Raw genomic sequence first — 26,999 nt, forward strand, 5'->3', positions numbered from 1 at the left:
CGCTGCTAGACAGCGCAGCAGAGGTCACAATAGTTCGCTGGAGTCTTCAAGAGCATCTGGAGGTGAAAGCAACTGATGACTTTCTACAAGTAGAAACTGCGGACATACATGTCTCCACACCTGATAGGGTGTATTAAGTAACGCTGCAGTTAGAAGGAGACATTGAATGCACAATAGACGCAATCTTTTGGGATCGCGTGGTAAATATATATGATGTTTTGTTGGCCGAACAAGATTGCCCACCTGAATTTGTCCTTACCTGCCCATATGGAGAAGATGTATTCAAACATTCTTTCTCGCCCCTTGTTCTGGAGGAACTTGCTGAATCCTATGCCATTGTTTGGGCATTGGCGCAGGCACCCGCGTTATGTCGCAACCACGTAGGATGGGACAAATATTCCCCTCTATCATGTAATTCCTATAAAAAATCAACCCCATCCTTAACCTCAATAGCCACTAAAACATGATGCAAAAGCACCCGTGAGAGAGATTATCACACAACTGGAGTACCAAGGCGTAATTGAACCCCTTTGTCTCCCCAATGAATAATCCTTTATTCCCAGTAACTTAACCGGACCATTCATATCGAATAGTCTTAGACCACAGACACCTAAATAGTAATTCACACACATATGCTATACAAAACTCACATAGCACAGCACTAATGAACAACATAGTGTGCAAAAAATACAAAACAACACTGGACATTTCCAATGTTTTTTTTCTGACAGAATATAGTGCCTGAGAGTAGAGACTTAACAAGTTTCAGCGCGATAGGCTCCCAGAAAAATTCTGTACTTTACCCCAGGGGTACAAGAACAGTCCAGGACTTTTCGCAGCTCGTGTGACTGCAATTTTGCATGACATTGACCCTGAAGCATTGTCCTCTGTCGACGATGTCTACCTTACGGACGATGAACTGCTGCAACATTTAAGACGGGTAGCCTGCATTGTTGTGGGATTTGCTGAATTTAGCTACAAATTGAACTTCAAAAAACAAAAATAGCCTTCCTCCTCAGCGTCCTGTTTCTGGGATATGAGCTATCGAGTGAAGGAAAGAACCTAGCACCACAATTCTTAGAAAAATACGCACACTTACAACCTCCAAATACGATTAAAAAACTCCAATCTCTATTGGGTTTCCTAAATTTTGGCAGAACTTACATTCCTGATTATGCAACACGCATAATACCTTTATATGATTTAATACGTACTGACTTTTCAAGTAAATTTTGGACAGTCGAACAGACACGCATTCTCAAAGACCTGCAGACAGTCATGCTTGCAGCACAACATCTACACACAAGGGACAACAAAACACATTTCATCATCAGAGTAATTGCTGGTGCCATTGGTTTCACCTATGTAACCTTTAATGAGGGTGAGACTGTCCCGATTGCATACAAATCACATTTGTACTCATCAGCAGAACAACGCTTTGCTCCGACTGAGAAAATTCTCACTGCTGTTCAGATGTCTGTCATTAAAGAAAGACCTCTAGCTCAAGGCAAATGCATTATTGTTGTTTCTCCCATCCCAGCTCTTGAGGCTGTTACTAAAGCCAGCGTTCCAAACGCTAAAGTATTACATCCACGTTTCATACGAAGGGCCACGTCTCTGACAGCCACATTTTTAACCCAAAATTACAAACTCAAGAATTTTTGCAATATGAACTAGAATACCCAGTTCCTGCAAACACACTTTCTATTGTTCAATATCAAAGAGCCATGTACACTGATGGCTCTGCACAACCTGCAATTGGCACAAAACATCAATACTCCGCTGCTTGCGCAGTCATAAGTGGCTACATGGAGGGCAATAAATCATGTCCCCAGCATACATACATGCAAACCCTAGGGGATTGCACAGCACAGCTAGCAGAGCTAAAGGCTCTGGTGATGCCACTAGAACAGACGGATCCTACACAGCTAACACTGATTGTTTGCAATCTGTACTATTGTGTCCAGTCCTTCAATGAATACCTGCATTACTGGCACCAGAATGGGTTCAGAGATTCTAAAGGTAACACCATTAAACACAGACTTCTGTGGGGGAACATAGTGGATCTGAAGGAAACGCTTCCAAATGTTCATGTTCTACATACACTTGGACACCAGCGCATTGGAAAACACATGGCTGGGAATACACTGGCTGATTAAGCCGCAAAGTCAACAGTAGCCATGGCCACTGTTGCTGCAGTAACCCGCTTAAGTGCAAAACCGGACGAAGACATATGGGCTGCTGTGAAAGCTACAGCTGATGGCACGCCTTACCCTATGGAGTAGGAGGTCCTCATCCTCGGACGCACCCCCTCGGCCTGGGACGACTCCTGGTGGCCCACCGCGCTGGGACCCCCACCAACGCCAGCCAACCACACACGTAACCTGGGTTTCGTCCTCAACTCCGCCCTCACCATGTCCAAGCAGGTCAACGCAGTTTCCTCCTCCTGCTACAACACCCTCTGCATGCTCTGTAGAATCTACAAATGGATCCCGACGGATACCAGAAGAACGGTGACCCAGGCCCTCGTTAGCAGTAGACTAGACTACGGCAACGCACTCTACACAGGCATCCCAGCAAAAGACATCCGACGCCTCCAACGCATCCAAAACGCCTCCGCCCGACTGGTCCTCGACGTACCCCGCCGCTGCCACATCTCCCACCACCTGAAAGACCTCCACTGGCTCCCCGTGGACAAGAGGATCACCTTCAAGCTCCTCACCCACGCTCACAAGGCACTCCACAACACCGGACCAGCCTACCTGAACAACAGACTCAACTTCTACGTCCCCTCCCGCCAACTCCGCTCTGCCAACCTCGCCCTCGCCGTCGTTGCCCGCACCCAACGCAAGACCTCCGGCGGCAGATCCTTCTCCTACCTTGCTGCCAAGACCTTGAACACCCTCCCGACCTCCCTGCGGCAGACCCAGGACTTCTCACCTTCAGGAGACTCCTTAAGACCTGGCTCTTCGACCAGTAGCAGCACCCCCCCTTCCCTTTCAGCGCCTTGAAACCCTTACGGGTACGTAGTGCGCTCTATAAATGTGATTGATTGATTGATTGATTGATTGATTACCCTAAGCATTTCCAGCTAAATATTCCTACCGAATGGGAGGTTGCCTAAACGCTGAGGTTAAGCTACCAGGCATCAGGGTTCGAGATAATCCCAACAAAGATGTAAGCCCAGAGTTGATTAAAGCAGCGCATGAGGGGGGGTAGCATCTGCCCATGCTGGTGTGGCGGCTATGATATCATTTTTACAAGCCCGTTATTGGTGACCAGATCTATACAAAGAGGCCAAGTAGTATGTCCTTTTTTGTGGCATCTGCCAACAAATTAAAGTTTCCACTGCTAAACGCCCACCGCAAACACCCCTCCTAATCTCCAACAAACCCTCACAATGTGTGTACTTGGACCTTTGCAGTCCCCTAAGACTGGACAGTGCATTCAAATACATCTTAGTTGCTGTTGACTCCTGCTCCAGATTTCCATGGGTGTGGCCACAATGTTCGGCTGACGCTCGGACTGTTATTAAAGATTTGCGAGTCTTTATCGGTACATATGCAGTTGTGGCTTTCCACTCAGACCATGGCCCTGCTTTTGCCTCAAGGGCATTCAGGGATGCCATGGCTTCATTGGGGGTCCAACTCCAGTACTCGTCTCCATTTCATCCTGAGGGAAATAGTGTTGTGGAGCGATTAAACTGTGATCTAAAGCAATTCTTAACAGCCAGAGTCTTAGGTACGGGTCGTAGTTGGCTTAACCACCTGTATGGAGTCCGGAGAGCACTTAACAATCTTCCTAGAAGGTCCCTGGGGGGGTCGTACTTCATATAAGTGCCTGTTCGGAACTCAAATGTATGTTCCAGATCTTGACCGTCCTGGCGTGGAGACGGCAGAAACACCTTTTGACATAAATAATCGTGTCACTGTTTTACAGAAATTACAACAGTTCTGTAATGACAACTCTTCTGCCAGTGCTGCCTCCACAGGAAGTAAGGATGTACCTGTAACGCCTACTGGCTGGATTTCTAGTGTGGGGGATCTAGTACGTGAAAAGGTTGCTGTGAAAAAGGAATTTGGTTCTTCTTATTGTGCACCAGTCCCAGTTTTGGGAATACACGGTACCAGAACTGTCATTCTACCACCGTCGGCAGGTGCCAAAGAAGATCATTTTGTCTCCATCGACATTGTCAAGCTACACCATGTGGCCGATCCTGCACAGCCGACCAAAAGGAACAACCAGTAGTTCCCAATTCCCTCTCACTACTGGTCAAGAAGTTCCTCTACAAGTCGTAAGCAGCAACACTGACACCTCTCCGAGCTTGGGGAGGGTGGAAAATGATTTTACATTAGTTCCACTGACATCGAATAATACAGAAATAATGGATTGATTCGACACAACTTCAACACAGACGGATTGTGCGATTTATTCCGTGCCACCGCGGGAAACACCAACATTACCCATAAACACGGCTACAGTTTTTGCACAAACTGCTTCTGGGTACTTTGCCGACATCAACAACGACGTTTCAGACTCATTCGCCTCTTCGACACCTGAACTGTCAAAAACACCTAAGCTGATAACGTGTCTTAAAATAACTTATTTCATTCTTCCATGGAACTATCTGTGGCTTTTCTTGACTGTATTGGCTTTCCTACTTTGGGATGGGTTTGTTATAACATAACATTCTTTTTAATAATACATGGCCATTTTCTTCCTGAAAAATCAACAGTTGAACTCGTGGATGAGGTCCTAAAACCACATTTTTCTTCTCACAAGGTCCGAAGAGACTTGTCCTTTGTAAACATTTACGCCATACCAATTCCTGATGGGACTGTTTGGGATAAAGTAACATTCAATAAATACGGCCCTATGGAGGTCATTCAAATACCATATGTGTTTAAACTTTCAATGAACTATAAAATAACACCCGGAGTTGTTTCTAATGATTCGGATGTGAAAACAGTTGATTCAATGATGACTGAATTACAGTATTATACTATCTTTGAAAACTAAGATGTTTATAAATCTAAAGAGAATTATGGCGATATGGTTTGCTATAATAATTATGGCCACCATTTCATCCATAAAGCAAGTAGACCAAAGACTATTTTTAATTACACACAATGGGAACATTGGCCAACTCCCCCACAAGGGAGTTCTAAAACATATTCAGAAAAGTTTACATATTTTTCTGGTCATGATGTTAAAAATGCTGAGTCATATTACTTTAAATAGCCACCCATGGAAAACATACGCATATTATTGACAAATACGAAATTTATATATTCAGATTCCTTTGTTTCCCGGTTGACAATAGAGGGCTATGAGTATTGGCTGAAGTCGATTGACTTAAAAGGTGAGTGGGGAACTAAACATTGGCAAATAAGGGGAAAGGAAGCTTTATTTAGAGCATGCCTGATACCTGTTTAAAAGATATTTTTAAATGATACTGTACAACAAACAAGTTGCAAAGATTAAGGAATTGAACACGCCCAGTATTCCTGCCCCTGTGAAATTTTATAAATGGCAAAAATACATTAATGCAACTGAAGATCAGCTCGATGAATGGGTGCATAATGACACATTTAGGGTCAGATGTAGGAAAGTAAGAAATTGCGACTTGCAATTTGCGAGTCATAGTGACTCACAAATTGCAACTCGCAATCCGGGATGCAGAAAGGTGTCTCAGACACCTTCTGCGACTCGCTATGGGGTCGCAAAGGCCCACCTCATGAATATTTATGAGGTGGGTCGCAGTTTGCGACCCCATAGCGAGTCTAGGCACTCACAGGGATGGTGGCCTGCTGGAGACAGCAGACCACCATGTCTGTGACTGCTTTTAAATAAAGCAGTTTTTTTTTTTCTTTTTGCAGCTCGTTTTCCTTAAAGGAAAACGAGTTGCAAAAAGAAAAAATACCGAAACCATTTAGTTTCGTTTTTTTCAGAGTAGGCAGTGGTCCGTAGGACCACTGCCTGCTCTGAAAAATATATTATTTTGCATTCACAAAGGGTAAGGGGTCCCATGGGGACCCCTTCCCTTTTGCGAATGAGTTACCATCCACTTCAAGTGGATGGTAACTGCGAGTTGGTTTGCGACCGCTTTCGAGGTCACAAAGCAACTCAACATTGCGATGCGGTCGCAAATAGGAAGGGAACACCCCTTCCTATTTGCGAGTCGGAATCACATTTTGCGAGTCGGTACCGACTCGCAAAATATGACTCTGCATCGCGTTTGGCCTTTTGCGCCTCGCAAACTGCGTTTTTCGCAGTTTGCGAGGCGCAAAAGGCTTCCTACATCTGGCCCTTAATGTTTCACTGTCACATCCTGGTGGGTGTTTATTGTGGCTAATAGATACCAATGGGTGTCATAAACGTTTTATAAACTCCTCTGGGGGTTTTAGAACTAGTAGGCCAGACCCTCGTTATATATCATCTGAACATGCTGGTATTTTAACAACATATAGGCCCTCATTACAACCTTGGCAGGTCAGTGTGAAAGCGGCGGTAATACCTACAACAGGCCGTCGGTAAAAAAAATGGGATCCCAACCATGGCGGAAACCACCAACACAGACAGCCACTTTAACACTCCGACCGCCACGGCGGTAGCAACAAACACTGCGGCGGTCACCGCCAACAGACAGGCGGAAGACAATGTAACACCCACCACATCACAACCTGCCTATCCGCCAGCTTTTCTGGGGCGGTACCAATGCCATCAAAAGCATAGAGGGAACAGGACTTAGAAGGGAAACCACTCACCTCTCGACACTCAATGAAGAACCAGGACGCCATGGAGCCCGAGCTACAGGTCCTGCCCATGCTGGTCTATCTCCTCATCTACCAGGAATACAAAAGGCGGCGGCGGCAGCGACGACCACGGTGAGTACTGCACCTAGTACACAGGGGATGGGGAGGAAAAAGAGAGTGACACGCACACGGAACACGCAACACCCCCACCCCCATCCTCACCCACAACACCATACACACAAACACATGCATCAACATTACATTTACACCCTAAACCACCTGGAAGAACGCAAGGACAAAAGGAATTGAGTTAAATCAGTGATATTTTAGAAATAGGCAGATATACGTAATGGATAGAAAAACAGAATTTACAAAAATATACAATATGTACATAAGGCCGTACATTGTCCATTCAAAATGTCCGTGGGCCACTGGGCCAAGAATCATGGGTCAAGCCCACACTTGACTCCTGCCTCAATACGGAGAGAACACTGCAGGGGAATTAGGTCGAAAACACACAGGCACCTCAGGGGGCTGGGGAAGGGGGGGCACCTCAGCCAGAAGATGGAATAACGCCACTGCTTCTGGAGGGGGCTCCATGCCCACAGCGATGTCCTGGGGAGTGCAAGGCCACAGTCTCTCAAGTGGGTGGGTTGCCCACTGCTTGGTCCTGGGGAGTGCAAAGCCACAGTCTCACAAGTCTCTCAAGTGGGTGCTCTGCCCACTGCTTGGTCCTGGGGATTGCAAAGCCACAGTCTCTCAAGTGGGTGGTTTGCCCACTGCTTGGTCCTGGGGAGTGCAAAGCCACAGTCTCACAAGTCTCTCAAGTGGGTGTTCTGCCTACTCCTTGGTCCTGGGGAGTGCAAAGTCACAGTCTCTCAAGTGGGTGGTTTGCCCACTGCTGGGTCCTGGGGAGTGCAAGGCCACAGTCTCTCTAGTGAATGGCTTCTCCGCTGGTTCTGGAGGGGGCCTAGTGCCCAGTGTGCTTCATCCTGCCAAGGATAGGGTGAGTGGATGCCTATCTCCACTGGTTCTGGAGGGGGCTTTGTGCCCAGTGTGCTTCATCCTGCCAAGGATCGGGTGAGTGGGTGCATATCTCCACTGGTTCTGGAGGGGGCCTTGTGCCCAGTGTGCTTCATCCTGCCAAGGATAGGGTGAATGGGTGCCTTCCACCACTGGTTCTGAAGGGGGCCATGTGCCCAGTGTGCTTCATCCTGCCAAGGATAGGGTGAGTGGATGCATATCTCCACTGGTTCTGGAGGGGGCCTTGTGCCCAGTTAAGCAACACTTTGGGTGTGGCAGTTCACATTCCCTCACCTGGGTGTCTGAGGCCTGAGATTTGCAGGGAACAGTTTACATGACAGTCCACGGAGACAGGGCTCGACTCCATCCTGCGGCGGCTAAGGCTGCAAACTGGTGGTAGTGCTGGTGCTGGTGGGGGTGCTGCCAGTGGTGGTGAGAGGCTCCAGCCCTTCTCCTGCAGCCTCGGACGGCTGCCCACTGGGGCTGCTGCTGCTGGTAGTGGTCCTACTGTCAGCGGTGCAGGTGGTGGTGCTTGCTGCGGGGCTGCTGGCGGTGCTGGCTGTGGTGCATGTGCCGGTGCTGCCAGTGGTGGAGGGAGGCTCCAGCCCTTCTCCTGCAGCCTCGGACGGCTGCCCACTGGGCTGCTGACAGTAGTGGTGCTAGCGGCGGTGCTCGTGGCGAGGCTGCTGGCAGTGCTGGCCGTGGTGCAGGTGGCAGGCTGGCAGTTGTGCTGGTAGCCACCAGGCCTTCACCTGCAGCCTCCGACGGCTGAAGTGCCTTGCCTGGTGTTTTCTTCCCATTCCTCACCTTGGCAGATGGTGGTGTGACCTTGGCTCTGGCAGCTGGAGTTTTGGAGGAGGCCTTGCTGGGTGGTTCGTGCTCCTTGCCCTTGCTGCATGCTGTCCCCTTCTTCACCTTGGCAGGTGGCGGAATGGTTTTGTCCTTTGCAGGGGTTGGTAGCACACAGGCTGGGCTGACGGGTGCCCCCTTTGAGCCTCTGTGAGTTGCAGGTACCACAGCGGACATCGACTTGGTGGCGGAGGTGGTGGCCTGGGTTCTGGACACCCTGGCCTGAGGGGAAGGATGGGGAGGGGTAGGGAAGAGGTCAATATTTGCCAGGAAAATCTTCTTAGAGACACTGGGGTGGGAAGAGGAAGAGGGCTTGGGAGTGTAGGAAGAGAGAGTGGTTGTAGGAGGTGTCTGTCTGCTGAGCAGGTGCATGGGCTTGATGCTGTTGTGACGTGGATGCCTGTTGGGTGGGTGGGTGCTTGCGTTTGTGTACTTTGGGAGGAGGTGTCACAGACACAGTGGGAGAGGACACAAGAGACGTGTGCATGGATGTAGGGGTGGTGACTGCTCGTGAGGGGTATGTTGTGATGGGTGTGCTGGTGATGGAGGTAGTGGATGAGGATGTAGTGCATGCAGGTGTGAGTGGAGACGCTACTGGGAGAGAGGTGGACGAGGAGGGGGACACAGTGGATGTTGGTGTGTCTGCATGGGGATGATGCTTGTGTGAGTGCCTGTGAGATGAAGTGTGGTACTTGTGTTTGCCTGAGCCACTTCTGGATGTTGATTTGAGTGAATGCTGGTCTGAGGGTAAGCTTGGGATAGGCTGGGGTTGAAGGTATTGGGTCCGGGTACAGGAAGTTGGAGTGGGGAGGCTAGAGACAGGTACAAGGGCTCCCATCAGTGTTCAGGCCAGAGCCTGAAATGCTCTCTGTTGGGCCGCCACGCCAGAGTGAATGCCCTCCAGGTATGCATTTGTTTGTTGCAAATGCTTCTCAACACCCTGGATGGCATTCAGTATGGTTGACTGCCCAACAGTGAGGGTTCTCAGGAGGTCAATAGCCTCCTCACTGAGGACAGCAGGGCTGACTGGGGCAGGGACTGAGGTGCCTGGGGCGAAGGAGATGCCCACCGTCCTGGGTGAACGGGCACGGGAAACACGCTGAGGTGCTGCTGCGAGGTCGGTGCTGGTAGAGGGGGTGGCGGCTGTACCTGTTGTTGAGGTGGGCACAGAGGTGTCCGCCACCACCGGGGAGCTTCCATCGGAGGAGGAATCGCTCTCTGTGGTCTCCCCTCCTGTCCCCGTCGTGGTGTTCCCCTCGCCCTCCGTCCCACTGGTGCCCTCACTGTTGGTGGATTTGGCCTCCAGGCCCATGTGGGATGCAGCTCCCTCCATCGCCGGTGCCTCTGCTCCTTCATCAGATGATGCTAATGCACACAAGGACAGGGTGACAAAACAGAAAGGGGGGAAGAGACAGAGGATACACTTGGTCAATTCCAGCAACACCACTACCGTTGACGTACACAACACACAGGGAGCAGCCCTATGCATTAGGCCATGCACTACCAGTTACTAAGATAGTCACCAGCCCATGGGGTACAATGCTTCCCGCCATTAGCTGCACACCTGAAACCCACAGGACCCTGCCCAGTAGTAGATGCCCACTAACACTATTGGGGTAGGAGTGCTTCAGAGCCTGCCCAATAAGGGACCTACCCTGCCATCTTCGCCCTGGCCTAGGGGCACCCATAGCCCACATCCCCCATCCAGGTACCTCTTAACGCACGCAAAGTCAGGATTCAGAATCCGTTCTCAGCCCCTTGTGGCTGCTGTGATGCCTTAAAGCGCCCATCCAACTCCGGATAGGTCACCACCAGGATGCGGAACATCAGGGGGGGTCATGGTGCGACGGGCACCCCTTCCTCGTTGGGAGGCCAGCCCCAACTGGGCCTCCGCCGTCTTCTTTGCCCAGCAGTGCAGGTCCTCCCACCTTTTCCGGCAGTGGGTGCTCCGCCTGTCAAAGACCCCCAGAGTCCGCACCTTCTTGGCGATGACACGCCAAATACCCTTTTTCTGGTGGGCGCTGACCTGCATGGAAAAGACAGCAGAAAAGTGAATTAGTCAACCATCTAGACCATCACACTCATGGCCCACCATATCCCTCTCATCCCCTGACACACATACATTGACCGCCTCTGGCCAGGATGCCTCTGCCCCCGCTTACATGTGGCTTAAATACACAGCACTCCATACGTTCATGCCCACGCATCATGCTCACAGTGTACTCTCCTGTTTGTCTGGAGGACCGTAGAGTAACGTATACTGGGGTAGGACCTCATCCACCAGTTTCTCCAACTACTCCACAGTGAAGGCAGGGGCCCTTTCCCCAGACACAAGAGGCATTGTCGCTTCCAGACACAGGTCACAGCAGCACTTGCAGTATAGATCCTCTCCTGTTGAAGGTCAGGTAGCAAGTGAGTGAACAGATAGAAAATGGCGGTCACGTCCGCAGCTGTGCGTAGCGTCACCGCCAGCGTACATTGCCATTGGCTCCTGGAACCCATAGGGCCCAATGATAACCAATGCGAAGTTGCGCATTGGTCTTCGACCGCCTACCGCGACGGCGCACAACGCCAGCGGAATTACCTTATTTCCACTTGTCCCTCCTCACAGGTCAGGCAGCCGCCATTTCAGGGGGGCACAAGCCATGGTACCTAACTGTGTCACAGCAGACATTGGCACAGCAACTGATTGTCGGATTCACATACTGGTTCTGTAAAAGGAAAAAATCATCATTAGTGCAATAGATGTGCGAATATGACCCTCTGCTCACTGTTTTCTTCCATAGGCTTCAACTGCTGAGGCTAAATATGAGATGGCGGCATCCTCTGGTGTACAGACCCCTGGTGGATCTTGCAACAATGGAGGACAGACACATTATCATAACCTTCAGACTTGATCGTGCCACAATCCAAGAACTATGTGCCCAATTGGAGCCAGACCTGATGTCAGCTATCCGCCAGCCCACAGGTATCCCCACTCTAGTGCAGGTCCTGTCAGTGCTCCATTTCCTGGCAAGTGGTTCCTTCCAAACAACAGTGGCCATGGTATCAGGGATGTCTTAGCCAATGTTCTCCAACGTGTTGACCAGAGTTTTGTCAGCCCTGCTGAAACACATGCGCAGCTACATCGTATTCCCTCAGGTGGAGGATTTGTGAAGAATTTGGCCACAGTGAAAGCAGACTTTTATGCCCTGGGACATATCCCCAACATCATTGGTGCCATTGATGGTACACATGTGGCATTTGTCCCCCCCCCCCCTCCGGAGAAATGAACAAGTTTTCCAGAATAGAAAAAGCTACCCCTCTATGAATGTGCAGATGGTGTTTGGCGGACCAGTACATCTCCCATATGAATGCCAAATACCCTGGCTCTGTGCATGACGCCTTTATCTTGAGGAAAAGCAGCATCCCATATGTGATGGGCCAACTCCAGAGGCACCGAGTGTGGCTAATAGGTGAGCCCAAGGTCCCACACAGTATAAGTAGGTGTCTGCCCATGGGGTTGTCCCTAAGGGTTAGTGTGTGTCTAACAGTTGTCCCTTGATATTTGCAGGTGACTCTAGTTACCCCAACCTCTCATGGCTACTGACCCCAGTGAGGAATGCCAGGACAAGGGCAGAGGAACGTTACAATGAGGCACATGGGTGTACAAGGAGGATTATTGAAAGGACATTCGGCCTCCTGAAGGCCAGGTTCCGGTGCCTCCATCTGACAGGTGGATCCCTGTACTACTCACCCAAGAAGGTGTGCCAGATCATCGTTGCATGTTGCATAACCTGGCCTTGAGACGACAGGTGCCTTTTCTGCAGGAAGATGTGCCTGGAGATGGTCTTGTGGCAGCGGTGGAGCCTGTGGACAGTGAGGAAGAGGAGGCACAGGAAGAAGATGTTGACAACAGAAGCAATATGATACAGCAGTACTTCCAGTGACACACAGGTAAGACACTGTAACTTCACTTCACTTTTCAGTTTTCTGTTGGACATTGTATGTGGCAGCCTGTTTCCCTATGTCCATGGCCACTGACTGTACCCTTTGGCATCTCTATTTTCAGATCTCTGTGCCCCACTCTGGCTCCTGCTATGTGTACTGCTGCCCACCAAAGGTCATTCCAAAGTGTATTTAACTGTACATTTGACTTGCAATACCTTGATAATTTTGAACTAATACATATTTGAATCATTTGACAGACTCCAGATTGGTATTCATTCCAAGGGTGTTTATTTACATGCTTATAAGTAGAGGGGGATGTGCAATGGGCTGGGCTGATGGTGGAGGAATGTCCAGTTAGAGTCCAGTCTCTTGGTATCACAGGTGCATTGTCCAATGGGGCATATGAGTAATGGCAGTTCAAGGGGGACAGGGTGACAGAGTGGGACAGAAGGGTGACAATTAGGAGAGTCTTATTTCCTGGCGGGGTCTTGGCAATGTTCTCTGGCTTCTTCCTGGATAGCAGGGACCATTTGCAGGTGGTTCTCCTTCTGCAGGGGGTGGGGTGCTGGGGCCTGTTGTTCCTGTGGTGGGGCCTCCTGTCCACTAGCGCCGGTGGAGGTGGAAGGCTGTTCATCGGTTTGGCTAGTGTCAGGGGCCCGTTGGTGTGCCACTGCCTCCCCCATGGTGTTGGCCATGTTAGCCAGCACCCCTGCAAGGGTGACCAGGATGGTGTAGATGTGTTTGAGGTCCTCCCTGATCCCCAGGTACTGTCCCTCCTGCAGCCGCTGGGCCTCCTGCAACTTGGCCAGTATCTGGCCCATGGTCTCCTGGGAATGGTGGTATGCTCCCAGGATGGTGGTGAGTGCCTCCTGGAGAGTGGGTCCCCTGGGCCTGTCGTCCTCCTGTTGCGCAGCAGTCCTCCCAGCTTCCCAGTTGTCCTGTGCCTCTGTCCCCTGAACTGTGTGCCCACTGCCACTGACCCCAGGTCCCTGATCGTCCTGTGTTTGTGGGGTTGCCTGGTGTCCCTGTGGTGGTGGACACACTGCTGATTGACATGTCCTGGGGACAGTGGCATGGGCCCGATGGGTGGGTGATGTGCTGGTGTTTCCTGAGGGGGGAGGCTCTGTGGTGGGCTGGGACTGTGGCAGGGGAACCGACTGTCCAGAGGTCCCTGTTTGGCCAGGTTGGTCATCCCGATCCAGGCGTGCAGAGCTGCTGTTGTCACTGTGGGACCCTTCTGGGGGGGGACTGAATGTAGCTGGCCCCTCCTCTCAGGTGACATTGAGTGGGGGTCCTGTGGGGATGTAAATGCAGTGTTATTGTTTGTGTGTGTGCCATCCTGTGCATGGGTATGTTTCCCTCTATGGTTGTTATTAGCAAGGCAGCTTTGGCTTGTGTGAGTTGTGATTGGTTTGGCTAAGTGATTGTCACTAGTGTGCATGCTGTGGTGATGGGTTTCCATGCATGTCTGTGAGTGGTGACCATGCATTGTTGTTGCATGCAGGGCTTGGTATTGGGATGGGTGGGTTGTGATGGTGGGGTATTTGTGAGGTGGTGGGGTGATGGGGGTGTGGGTAGGGGTTGTTGTTTGTGATGGCATGCAGGTAGGGTGGGGGATAAAGTAGTAAAGAGTTGACTTACCAGAGTCCAGTCCTCCTGCAACTTCTGCCTGGCCTTCAGGATGCATGATCACCAAGACTTGCCTCTCCCATGTTGTTAGTTGGGGGGGAGGAGTTGGGGGTCCACCGCCAGTCCTCTGAACAGCTATCTGGTGTCTTGCAACCACGGAACGCACCTTCCCCTGTAGGTCGTTCCACCTCTTTCTGATGTCATCCCTAGTTCTTGGGTGCTGTCCCACGGCATTGACCCTGTCCACGATCCTCCGCCGTAGCTCCATCTTCTTTGCAATGGACGTCTGCTGCACCTGTGATCCGAATAGCTATGGCTCTACCCGGATGATTTCCTCCACCATGACCCTTAGCTCCTGCTCTGAAAACCTGGGGTGTCTTTGGGGTGCCATGGATGTGGTGTGAGTGATATGTGTGAGGATGTGTGGAGTGATGTGTGAGGTGATGTGTTAGGGTGTGTTCTGTGAGGTGAGTGGACGGTGTATCGGTGATGGTGTTCTGTGGCTCACATTGAGTGGGTGCTCCTGGCTTGTGTCTCTCTCTGTTGGCAATTTTTGTTTTCATTGAAAGGGTTGTGGGTAATGTGGGTGTGTGTTTTTTAGTGGTTTGGGTGTGTGGGTGTGGTGTGTGTATGTTTGTCAGGTGTGTGTAGTTTGAATTGTCCAATGTGGTGGTGTTTTGTAAATGTGTGTGTATTTTGAGCGCGGCGGTGTGTACCGCCAATGGTTTACCGCGGTTGAAAGACTGCCGCAGGGAATCGTGCGTCCTGATACTGTGGGCCTATTACTGGTGGCGTAACGATGTGGATGTTGGTACTGCCAGTTTATCACTGACCTTTGGTCTGGTGGACTTGTGTAGGTGTCTGTATAGTGGCGTATTTCTTGGTGTGGGTCATAATAGTCGCAGCGGAATACCGCCGCAGTCACTGTATGTTGGCGGCCGTCAGGTAGGCTGCATTTACTGCCACAGTTGTAATGAGGGCCATAGTGTAGGGAAACTATGCCAGCAATGGTTAAAGAGTTCTTCACTAGACACAGTTAGAGAACACCTCAGTCTCCTGTCCATTAACACTGACTTACAGTACTTCCTGTTAGGCCCCAGAAAACAACATAGGAAGCGTTTCTTCTATGAAGTATATAATGAACTTTGGAAGTTTTCCCAACCCTAAGCTGCTGCTTAAGGCAAATAGATCAAGACAATTTACAGAAGGCATTAGCTGTTGTAGATAATGGGATTAATACCCTGTCCGACCAGATATACACCTTAAATAACATTGTCTCTTCTGCTATAGACATCATACAAACAGACATGTCTTTATTACATCACGGACAGAGTCAACTAAGGTGCATTATGCAGTTGGGTTGGACACTTCAAACACTGAAGGCAGGTCGCGTTCCCTAGCAACACGTCAGCGCAAGGGAAATATTTTCTACTTTTAATCTAACACGACAACAACAATTAATGGCTAAGAAAGAAGAGACTTATGTCATGCTTAACATCAAAAGTTAGAAAAGGTGCATTTTACTGTGGCTGAAATACCATCTGCTGAGTGGTTAATACACGGGGACATTAATCTGCCTATTTTCACACTACAATTCACGTCCTGTTTAAAATACATTCCGGTAGGCAGATATGAGAGACTGGGAGATAGTTACCAACTTTCCGAGACACTTTGGTGAACTTGTGGGACGAATATTTAATGCATCCAGTACTACTGGAATCGCAAATTTCTTTAAGGCTGTTGGTTCTGGTTTCGTTCACACCTTCTCCTCCATATTCAGTTTAATACCATCAGCCATCCTCTCAATATTCTCCAGCATTTTCGGGGGATTTCCAATAACTTAGGCTATAATAGTTGGCGTTTTGCTGTTGTTATTTCTTTTGCACAATGGCTGTCCCGCCGCAACAAGGAGGAATGAAAACGCTCCCATCAGCGGAGATGTGTCGTGAACACATTATGCAGTATTTTGGAGCAACTCTCCTGGAGTAATTGGAGTGTGACTGGTCCCTGTCATTCAGGCAAGTTTTGTATTGTGTGCAGCCTGTGTTTTGGTGGGTCTGGTGCTCTTTCGAACATGCACTGGAAGTTTGTCTTTCTACGCAGCGATTGCTTTCATTGGACGCTGATCAGTTGATGTTCTTGCTGAGGGCTCATTACCAGTCATGAGGTTGAGGGTGCATTTGCTTCGGGAAGCTGCTTATGAGTTGCCCTTCCTGGAGGATGTGGCTCTTAACTCATTATTGGGCACACCATGGAATGCTGCCTTGGCTGAGGCTCAGGCTATGGAACATGACTGCTCCTTGGTCCTTCTCAGCAATGCCTTTCCTACTTTAGCACCTGCCGAAGTAGAAGATTTCCTGTCCTCCGTTGTCCCGGAATCGATTGGAAATACAAAACAATAACTGACTATTGAAATTCGGTCCTTTTATGCCACATGTTAATGTTTTAAATTGTCCTTTTATATATGCTCATGTGTCCTTTTAACTTGTCACTATTGACATTTTTTATATATATATATCTTAAGTTGAGTTTAGTAGCTTTTATATATACTTAGGCTTTGAACCACCTTCAACCGACAAGGGGAGGGTGTTTTGTGGCCATTTTAGTTATAGCTCCATGCACGTTATTTTAACATGCTAGGCCTGCCGCTGTGCACTTTAACCTAGATATATTTTATTTGGCTTTGCTTTATTATTGTTACAGTAGCCACTTTTACGGTCTTGTTTTATTTCCTTCTATCTAACTGTTTTTCCTAGGCCAGCACTTTGTTCTCAAACAAGACATTCTTGATAACTCTGTGCTTCTTCCAAGGCTGCAGTAAGAAAGGTTGCCGGTGAACGTGGTATAAAGTTTTGTCTCTGACATTCATAGACAACACACATCCTTACTGAGGGACATTTTCTCAGAACATCAGCTGTTTTATTATAAAAACACTTCCCTGTCCCTTACACGTTAGAGGGAGATTCCGGCCAGAGAACCACAACTGTATGCTGATTGCTGAATGCTTCGCTACAGCTGCTTATGCAGACCACAGGCCTTTACTCAGGTATGGGGGATGATGTCTTCCCAGGGGAACTTGAAGGGCAGAATTAGAGCTTAACACGCTGTGCTCTACTATAGCCTAGGTAGGAATTAGTCTATTGACTATAGTGACAATATGGTAGCAATATTTCCATGCTTTACTGTACTTGTCACAATTTAAATCCTGTCATGCTGTATCACCCTGGTTATTGCAGTCCATGCTTTGCTATCTAAGATGCAGTCGCTTTATAAAAGCCTTGTTGAAACCTATACTGCCTCTGTTTGTCATTGTGTATGCAAGACTAATGTAACTGAGAGAAACGGATGAGACCTGAGTAACCACGGTTTCCCTGAGAAATCAATTATGTCATGCACTCGGCTGCCCAATCATCCCACCCTTGGGTGGAGATGAGGCACTGCTAGTTAGCCGGAGCAAAACCCGGATTGGAGCGACAGGTGTCACCTGTAGTGGGTCAGACTCAGTCTCCCACACCGCAGGCGATTCTGCCACTCAAAATCCAGTAGTCTCATTAGAATAATGAGAGCCTACGCGACAAAAGAGTAACTTTACACATTGCTAGTGTGAACAGTGAGCACACGATAAGCCCAACACATAGTGACGGAGTCCGTAAGCTGTTACACATCACTGGTGTGAACAGTGAGCACCTGATAAGCCTAACAACTAGAGGCAGAATAAGTTTACACATGGCTAGTGTGAACAGGGAGCACATGATAGGACTTACACATAGTGACGGAGTCAGTGAGCTGTTGCACATCATTTGTGTGAATAGTGAGCACACAATAAGCCTAACACATAGTGACAGAGTCTATGCACTGTTACACATCACTGGTGTGAACAGTGAGCACATGATAAGCCTAACACCTAGTGGCAGAATAAGTTTACACATCGCTAGTGTGAGCAGTGAGCACATGATAGGGCTAACACATAGTGACAGAGTCAGTAAGCTGTTGCACATCACTGGTGTGGACAGTGAGCACATGATAAGCTTAACACATAGTGATGGAGTCAGTGAGCTGTTGCACATCACTGGTGTGGACAGTGAGCACATGATAAGCTTAACACATAGTGATGGAGTCAGTGAGCTGTTGCACATCACTGGCCTGAACAGTGAGCACATGATAAGCCTAGCACGCAATGACAGAATAAGTTTACACATCGCTAGTGCGAACAGTGAGCACATGATAAGCCTAACACATATTGACGGAGTCAGTGAGCTGTTACACATCACTAGTGTGAACAGTGAGCACATGATAAGCCTAACACATAGTGAGAGAGTTAGTGAGCAGTTACGCATCACTAGTGTGAACAGTGAGCATACAATAAGCCTAACACATAGTATCAGAATCCATAAGCTGTTACATATAACTTGTGTGAACAGTGACCGCCTGATAAGTTTAACACATAGTAACGGAATCAGTGAGCTGTTACACATCACTATTGTGAACAGTGAGCACACAATAAGCCTAACACATAGTGAGAGAGTCAGTGATCCATTACACATCACTAGTGTGAACAGTGAGTACACGATAAGCCTAACACATAGTGACGGAATCCGTGAGGCATTACACATCCCTGGTGTGAACGGTGAATGCTTGATAAGTTTAACACATAGTGACGGAGTCAGTGAGCTGTTACACATCACTGGTGTGAACAGTAACCACCTGATAATCGTAACACATAGTGAAAGAGTCCGTGAGCCGTTACAGATCACTGTTGTGAACAGTGAGCACATAATAAGCCTAACACATAATGACAGAGTCAATGAGCTGCTACACTACACTAGCATGCACAGTGAGCACATGATAAGCCTAACACGTAGTGGTAGAGTCAGTGAGGCGTTACACTTCACTAGTGTGAATATTGAGCACATAAGCCTAACACATAGTGATGGAATCAGTGAGGCGTTACACGTCCCTAGTGTGAACAGCGAGCACACGATACACCTAACACATAGTGAGAGAGTCAGAGCCGTTACACATCATTAGCGTGAACAGTGAGCACACCATAAACCTAACACATAGTGAGAGAGTCAGAGCCGTTACACATCATTAGCGTGAACAGTGAGCACACCATAAACCTAACACATAGTGAGAGAGTCAGAGCTGTTACACATCATTAGCGTGAACAGTGAGCACACGATACGCCTAACGCATAGTGGCAGAGTCAGTCAGCCGCTACAGTTCACTCTTGTGAACAGTGAGCACATGATAAGCCTAACAGGTACTGGTAAAGTCAGTGAGGCGTTACATTTCACTAATGAGAATAGCGAGCACGCGATAAGCCTAACACATAGTGAGAGAGTCAGTGAACCCTTACACATCACTCGTGTGAATAGTGAGCACATAGCCTAACACATAGTGACGGAGTCAGTGAGGCGTTTTACACGTCACTAGTGTGAAGAGCGAGCACACGATAAGCCTAACACATAGTGAGAGAGTCAGTGAGCCCTTACACATCACTAGTGTGAATAGTGAGCACATAGCCTAACACTGTGTGACTGAGTCAGAGCCGCTACACTTCACTAGTGTGAACAGAGAACTCACGATAAGCCTTACACGTAGTGGCACAGTCAGTGAACTGTTACACAATCACTAGTATCAGCAGTTAGGATGTTCTGAGTCTAACACACAGTGACAGTCAGTGAGAAGATCAGCATCACCAGACTGAACACATCCTAGCCCAACACACTGTGGGAGTCAGTCAGCCAGCACTCGGATGCGCGGTAGTAAGGTGTGCTGCGCCTCGAACAGTGACTCATCTCTGCGCTGTAGGGCGCACGAAGGGTGCACTGGGCCCTAATGAAAGCCAGGATATAAGACTCCCACGAGTGGTGGGGTACCTAAAACATCGTCGTAATCAGGGTTCAGTGGGCGCCTCAGGCTCCGCCACTGCACAGTCTGAAAGCCTCACAGTGGCGTGAGGCTACATGTCACTCCCACCGCCCGCGCAGATGGCGATAATGACCCCCCACCCACCACTCTTCTTCTCCAACAGATCATTGATTTTAAGTGAGTCTGGGCCCCTTGCAGAATGCCACACCCCTCCACCACAAGGGGGCGGGGTTCTGCGTTACGCCCCTGATGGGCCCTGATTTCCCCTTCCTCCTTGCCAGCCCCCAGCGTTCTGGACGCCCCCTGCACGTGCAGCGCCTGCAGGTGCTGTTCACGCACCTTTTCTCTCTGAGGTTCCCATCCCGGGGCCAGGGTCCCCCTTCATTACGCCCCACCAGCGACATATTAAGGTTTTGGGGCCCCTGTGCCAAGCATATTTTGGGGGCCCTGTTCAGAACAGCTTTTTATTTTATGTTCCGATTTCAGCTCTTTCATGCGCTCTTTGGCCATGTCACTGACAGAGCACAGGGCACTCGTCCAAGTTCTAAAAGAGTTTACACCTAACATTCATGGATAGTGACGTGTTTTCTTTATAATAGCAACAGATTACTATTATTGCAAATAATATGTGTGACCGCTCCTGTTTCTCACATATGAAGTCCTGTTTTGACCTGACATAACTTTTGTATCAATGTTAATGAAGTTAAAAAACATAAGCATGTTTCTGGAACATGCCTGTATTTGACACCCACATTAAAGTAAATTTAAGGAAAACGGTATTTAAAACAATCTGTTTTAGAATTATTCAAAGTCAAGATGGGAAAACTCTCTGAAGGGCAGGGCTGGCTCTTTCTAGGGCCCCCCTGAATGCCTGGGGCTCCCGGCCAGAGCCCACTTTACCCGTGCCTTAAAACGTCTCCGCATCCTGCCCTTCCCCATGGCCGCCTCTTTCCTTCTAGAAGTTTCCTTCTAGAACGTGTAGTTTCCAGCACTCTTCTCATCCGTGTGGGCGACAAAAATGTCCCACGGTGCTGCTAGAACGTTTACCCGGTGGAAGGGGGCGACCACGCCGTTCTAACCTAACATGTAAACCAGCGATCTTTGCTCTGCAAACAGAAGGCGCTGGTTCTCTAGCAACCCGAGACCCCACCGCTCCTAAACCGCCCCCTCCTCTACCCTGAGCCAACTTGTGCCTATGGTTCTTCACATTTTTTTTTATTATTATTATTATTTTGTTGCACTTTCTACTATAGCCCAAACTTGATCGAAGGCATGAGAGCGCTTTACATGAGCACTAGATACACAAGGACACATTAATTTTTTTCAATCATCCAATGTACCTTACTGGAAGACGAAATTAAACACAGTGGGGCAGATTTATGAAAATTGGTACTGTACCTAGTGCACCGCTACTTTTCCTGCGCCCCTTAGCCCCCCCCCCAACGCCACCATGGTAGCATCGTATTTAGTGCTCCATGGCGGTAGTTAGGATGACTAGCCTCATCATTTTTTACGCTAGTCCGGCACTTTGCAGGATTAGCGTCAAAATTTATGACACTAATCCTGCAAAGCAGCCAGAGGCCCATTGTAATCAATGGGAGCCTCTTTTAATGCCCGCACTTAGCAGGCGTTAAAAAATGCAGATTAAAATGGCACAAAGGAATCTCATAGATCGTATGTGCCATTTTTACGCCCCCCCAGGCCCAGAACGCCCCCCTTGCATACATTATTCCTGGTGCAGGCATAATGTGGCAAAAGGGGTTATAAAGTGGCGCAATGCAAGCATTGCGCCACTTTGTAAATATGGTGCCGTGTTATTCCTCTTCCAACTCCACATTAGCGTGAAAAAAATGATGCTAATGTGGTGTTGGAACAGCGCAAGGCCAGCATAAATCTGGCCCAATATCTGCCAGGCCCAAACCTCACTGATCCCCTGTCCGGCATGTACCCTGCAGTACACCGGCCTGCTGGAGCTGTCTCGGTTTTAAGGGTCAGGCAGGGTCCTCGGAGATGCTCCCGCTTCCCAGAAATACTCCTCTGGCGGTATTACCAGAGTTCTTCTGGAGAGTACCCTCTCAGCATCTCTCCCAGGCAATACCCTCTGGAGGCTTCCTCTCCTTCAGCAGCTGACCCAGGCGGTATTCAAAAAGCTCAGTCCCTCAGCATCTTTCTCCGGCAGTGGTCACTAAAGATACTCCCTCAGCAGCTCTCCCAAGCATTAACCGCCGAGCCTCACTGCAGTACCTCTTAGTAAATACCACTAGAGTTCTTTACCCAGCAGCTGTCATCAGTGGAATTCTTAGATATCCTCTCTAAGTAGCTCTCTCAGGCAGTATCCTTTGGAGATTCTCTCTCAGCAGCCCTCACCGGCAGTATCCTAGGAGATCCTCTCTTAGCAACACTCACATGCAGTTTCCATGGAGAGCCTCTATCAGCAGCTCTACCAGCAAGTACCTTTAAACTTCATCACTCAATATTTCCCTCAGACAGTATTGTTAGAGATCCCTGCTCAGCTGCCCTTTCAGGCAGTATCCTAAAGAGATCCTCTCTCAGCATCCCTCCCATGCAGTATCCCATGGAGATCCAGTCTCAGCAGCTCACCTAGGTAGTACCCTTTGACATCATCACTCATTATCTCTCTCAGACAGTATAATTAGAGATCCCTTGTCAGTAGCTCTCTAAAGCAGCATCCTAGAGAGAGCCCGTCTCAGCAGCCCTCTCGGGCAGTAACCCGTGGAGAGCCGCTCTCAGCAGCCCTCCCAGGCAGTATCCCATGGAGATCTGCTCTCAGCATCTCTCTGAGGCAGTATTCATGAAGATCCTCTCTCAAGAGCCCTCTCAGCGAGTGTCAATTAGAGAACCTCCCTCCCAGACAGCATCCCATTGAGATCACATCTCAGCAGCTCATCCAAGTAGTACCCTAAGACTTCCTTAATCATTATCTCACTCAGGCAGTATCCTAAAGAGATGCTCTCTCAGCAGCCCGCTCAGGCAGCATCCCATGGAGATTCTTAGCAGCCCTAAAAGGGACTATCCATGGAGATTCTCTCTCAGCAGCCCTCCCAGCCGGTATGCTTACACTTCATCAATCAGTATCTCCCTTAGACATCATTGGGAGTTTCTTCTTAGCAGCGCTCTCAAGCAGTATCCTATGGAGATCCCCCTTCAGTAGCCCTCTCAGGCAGTATCCCATGGAGATCCCCTCTCAGTGGCTTACTCAGCTATTACCCTTAGAATTGTTCACTCAATCTCTCCCTCAGGCAGTGTCCTAAAGAGATCCTCTCTCAGCAGTCCTCTCAGACAGTTTACCACACACAGCTCCTCTCAGCAACCTCACCCAGAATCTTTCTCAGAGAGTATCATTAAAGAACGTCCCTCCGCATCTCCCTCAGGCAGTATCCACAATGGCCCACCCTTGGTATGTCTCTCAGACTGTATTTTTACATACCTTCCCTCAGGCAGTATTGTTTGAGATCCCTTCTCCGCAGATTTTCCAGGCAGTATCCACAGAGTTTGTACATAGCAGCTTTCTCCAGTGGTTCCTTAGAGATTCTCCCTCCTCCCCTCTTCCAGGCTTTATCCAACAATGATTTTCTCTCAGCACTTCTCCCAGGATATTTCCAAAGAGTTTCTCAGGTAGCACTAGAGAACATCAGCTTTCTCCGATAGTACCTTCTGAGATGTTCTCCAAGCAGCTCTCTCGTGCAGCGTCACTGGGACTACTCTCCTAGTAACCATTCACACACAGTGCCCTACAGACCTTCCACAGCAGCTGTCCCCAGACATTACATGTAGAGCCCATTCATAACATCTCCCCACTGGTATTATCATTAGAAATCTTCTAGAAGGTAATATCTTCAGCGCTCCTATTGAGGCCACTCTTCCTAGGCGCTATCTTCAAAGACCCTCCCTGTGGTCCCCTTTGGCAGTATTTTCAAAGGATCTCTCCAAGTTGCTCCACAGCTGACGTGATCTGTGCTCTGTTAACATCTGCTCTCCCATGCAGTACCCTGATAGACTATCCCCTGTTTACGAATCCTGGGCGGTATTTAAAGAGACTCTGCTCAAGGCACTATCCATAAAGACACCCACTTTTCTACCCAGCAGTTTTCTCAGAGATACTCTTGGAACTGTTCTACCCAAGCACAACGTCGAAGTTCTCTTTTAGGCTGTATTATTAGAGACCCACACCCGGCTGCTCTCGCAGGCAGTATCTTCGGAGACACTCTTCCAGCTGCTCTCTCCAGGCAGTATCCTCAGAGACCCTCTTCCAGCTGCTCTCTCCAGGCAGAATCTTCAGAGATCCTCTTGCAGCTGCTCTCCCAGGCGGTGTCCTAAGAAGGTCTTACACAGCTGCTCTCCCCAGGCGGTACCCTCAGAAGTTGTCCTGCAGCTGCTCCCTCCAGGCGCTATCTTCAGAGTCCCTCTTGCAGCTTCTCTCCCCACGCAGAAACTTTAAAGATTGTCGCAAAGCTGCTCTCCCCAGGAGGTATCATCAGAGGTTCTCACACAGCTGCTCTCCTCGGGTAGTATCTGTAGAGTCTCTCTTCCAGCTGCTCTCCCAGGCAGTATCCTCATAGACCCTCTTCCAACTTCTCTCCCCATACAGTATCCTCATAGACCCTCTTCCAGCTGCTCTCCCCAGGCAGTATCTTTAAAGCCCCTCTTCCAGCTGCTCTCCCCAGGCAGTATCTTTAAAGCCCCTCTTCCAGCCGCTCTGCCAAGGCAGTATCTTTAAAGCCCCTCTTCCAGCTGCTCTCCCCAGGCAGAGCCCTCAGAGGTCCTCCCACAGCTGCTCCACCCAGGCAGTGTCCTCGTCCCCTCTCCCAGCGTGTTCCCCTCGCCAGCCATCTGTTAGACCGCGCTGGGCTCCCCCCCCTCGGCATCTTAAGACGTTATCGCATTTCCCCTTCGCGCCCTTCCCGCCTCTTTCCCCGCAAGGCGCACGAAATTAAAAGCTTCTTTTTAAAAAGCCGAACAAATATTGCAGGTGAGTCAGCGCACGGGGGCTGGCAGCCTTTTCATTAATTACAGCAGAGGGAGCCCCCCGGTAGGGGAGCTCGGGACTGCCCGCGCAGGGGAGCTCACCTTCTCAGAAATATGAGGAGAAATAGCGAAGCTCTTCAGAATTGAAAATACACTATATTTGCATCCTGTCTGTCGAAGTGTAGGGCATCGCATAACGACAGGCCACGCCCCTGCTTTATAGTGCCGGACGGGGGGGGGGGGGGGGGTTGGGGGTGCGAACTGCTTCAAAGTTTTGTGCGAGGTAACCACGCTCCCTAGCCCTGGGGAACCCGTCCCAACCTTTAAGCATGTGTGAGTGTGTCCCTTTCAGTGTGCGTGTGTAATATGTGTGTGCACTTTTCAGTGTTTGTGTGTACTTTTTCTTGTGTGTGTAGTTTGTGTGTGTACTTTTCAATGTGTATTGGTGTGTGTTCTTTTCAGCTTGTGTCTGTATTTTTCAGTGTGTGTGTTTATACTTTTCAGTGTGTGCCTGTGAGTGTACGTTTCTGTGTGTATTGGTGTTTGTGTGCACCCCTTTCAGTGCATGTGTGTGTTTCTGTGTACTTTTCAGTGTGTGTGTATGTGTACTTTTCAGTGTGTGCGTACTTTTCAGTGTGTATCCGTGTACTTTTCAATGTGTGTTTATACTTTAAAGTATGTGTATGTGGGTGTACGTTTCTGTGTGTATTGATGCTTGTGTGCACCTTTCAGTGCATGTCTGTGTTTCTGTGTACTTTTCAGTGTGCGTCTGTATGTGTACTCGTGTGTGTCTGTATGTGTATTTAGTTTTCAGTGCGTATTGGTGTGTGTACTTTTCAGTGTGTGCCTGTGTACTTTCAGTCTGTGTGTGTGCAGTTTCTGTGTGTTTACCTTTCAGTGTGTATTGATGTGTGTACTGTTCAGTGTGTGTCTGTGTACTTTCAGTTTTTTGTGTAGTTTGTGTGTGTGTTACTTTTCAGTGTATGCTGGTGTGTGTGACCTTTCAGTGTGTTTATGTATACTTTTCAGTGTGTTTGGGTGTGTGTAATTTTCAGTGTGTGTCTGTGTACTTTCAGTTTGTGTGTGTGTAGTTTGTGTGTGTGAGTGTGTTACTTTTCAGTGTGTGCTGGTGTGTGTGTACTTTTCCATGTGTGTGTGTACTTTTCAGTGTGTATCCGTGTACTTTTCAGTGTGTGTGTTTATACTTTAAAGTATCAGTACGTGGGTGTACGTTTCTGTGTGTATTGATGCTTGTGTGCACCTTTCAGTCCATGTCTGCGTTTCTGTGTACTTTTCAGTGTGTGTCTGTATGTGTACCTGTGTGTGTCTGTATGTGCATTTAGTTTTCAGTGCGTATTGGTGTGTGTACTTTTCAGTGTGTGCCTGTGTACTTTCAGTCTGTGTGTGTGCAGTTTCTGTGTGTTTACCTTTCAGTGTGTATTGATGTGTGTACTCTTCAGTGTGTGTTGTGTACTTTCAGTTTTTTGTGTAGTTTGTGTGTGTGTGTTACTTTTCAGTGTGTGCTGGTGTGTGTGTGTGTGTGACCTTTTCAGTGTGTTTATGTGTACTTTTCAGTGTGTTTGGGTGTGTGTAATTTTCAGTGTGTGTCTGTGTACTTTCAGTTTGTGTGTGTGTAGTTTGTGTGTGTGAGTGTGTTACTTTTCAGTGTGTGCTGATCTGTGTGTACTTTTCAGTGTGTGCCTGTGTACTTTTCAGTGTGTGTGTACTTTTCAGTGTGTATCCGTGTACTTTTCAGTGCGTGTGTTTATAGTTTAAAGTATGTGTATGTGTATGTGGGTGTACGTTTCTGTGTGTATTGATGCTTGTGTGCACCTTTCAGTCCATGTCTGTGTTTCTGTGTATTTTTCAGTGTGTGTCTGTATGTGTACTTGTGTGTGTCTGTATGTGTATTTAGTTTTCAGTGCGTATTGGTGTGTGTACTTTTCAGTGTGT

General features: G+C 48.7%; 1 protein-coding gene across 2 annotated transcripts in view; it reads right to left on the minus strand.

Moving 5' to 3' along the window:
* Nucleotides 1–25,202, minus strand: part of LOC138267996 (cortexin-1-like) — a 107,938-nt gene extending 82,736 nt beyond the window's left edge. Inside the window, exon 1 of one of the 2 annotated variants that reach the window (XM_069217296.1) lies at nucleotides 25,149–25,202. The gene's annotated coding sequence lies outside the window, so the exon portion shown is untranslated. Of the gene's footprint in view, nucleotides 1–23,508; nucleotides 23,628–25,148 lie in introns of those variants that run through there. The other variant, XM_069217295.1, reaches the window with a different exon arrangement.
* Between the last annotated feature and the right edge of the window lie 1,797 nt (nucleotides 25,203–26,999).

The sequence above is a fragment of the Pleurodeles waltl genome, chromosome 12, assembly GCF_031143425.1.
Source record: "Pleurodeles waltl isolate 20211129_DDA chromosome 12, aPleWal1.hap1.20221129, whole genome shotgun sequence".
Classification (NCBI taxonomy): domain Eukaryota; kingdom Metazoa; phylum Chordata; class Amphibia; order Caudata; family Salamandridae; genus Pleurodeles; species Pleurodeles waltl.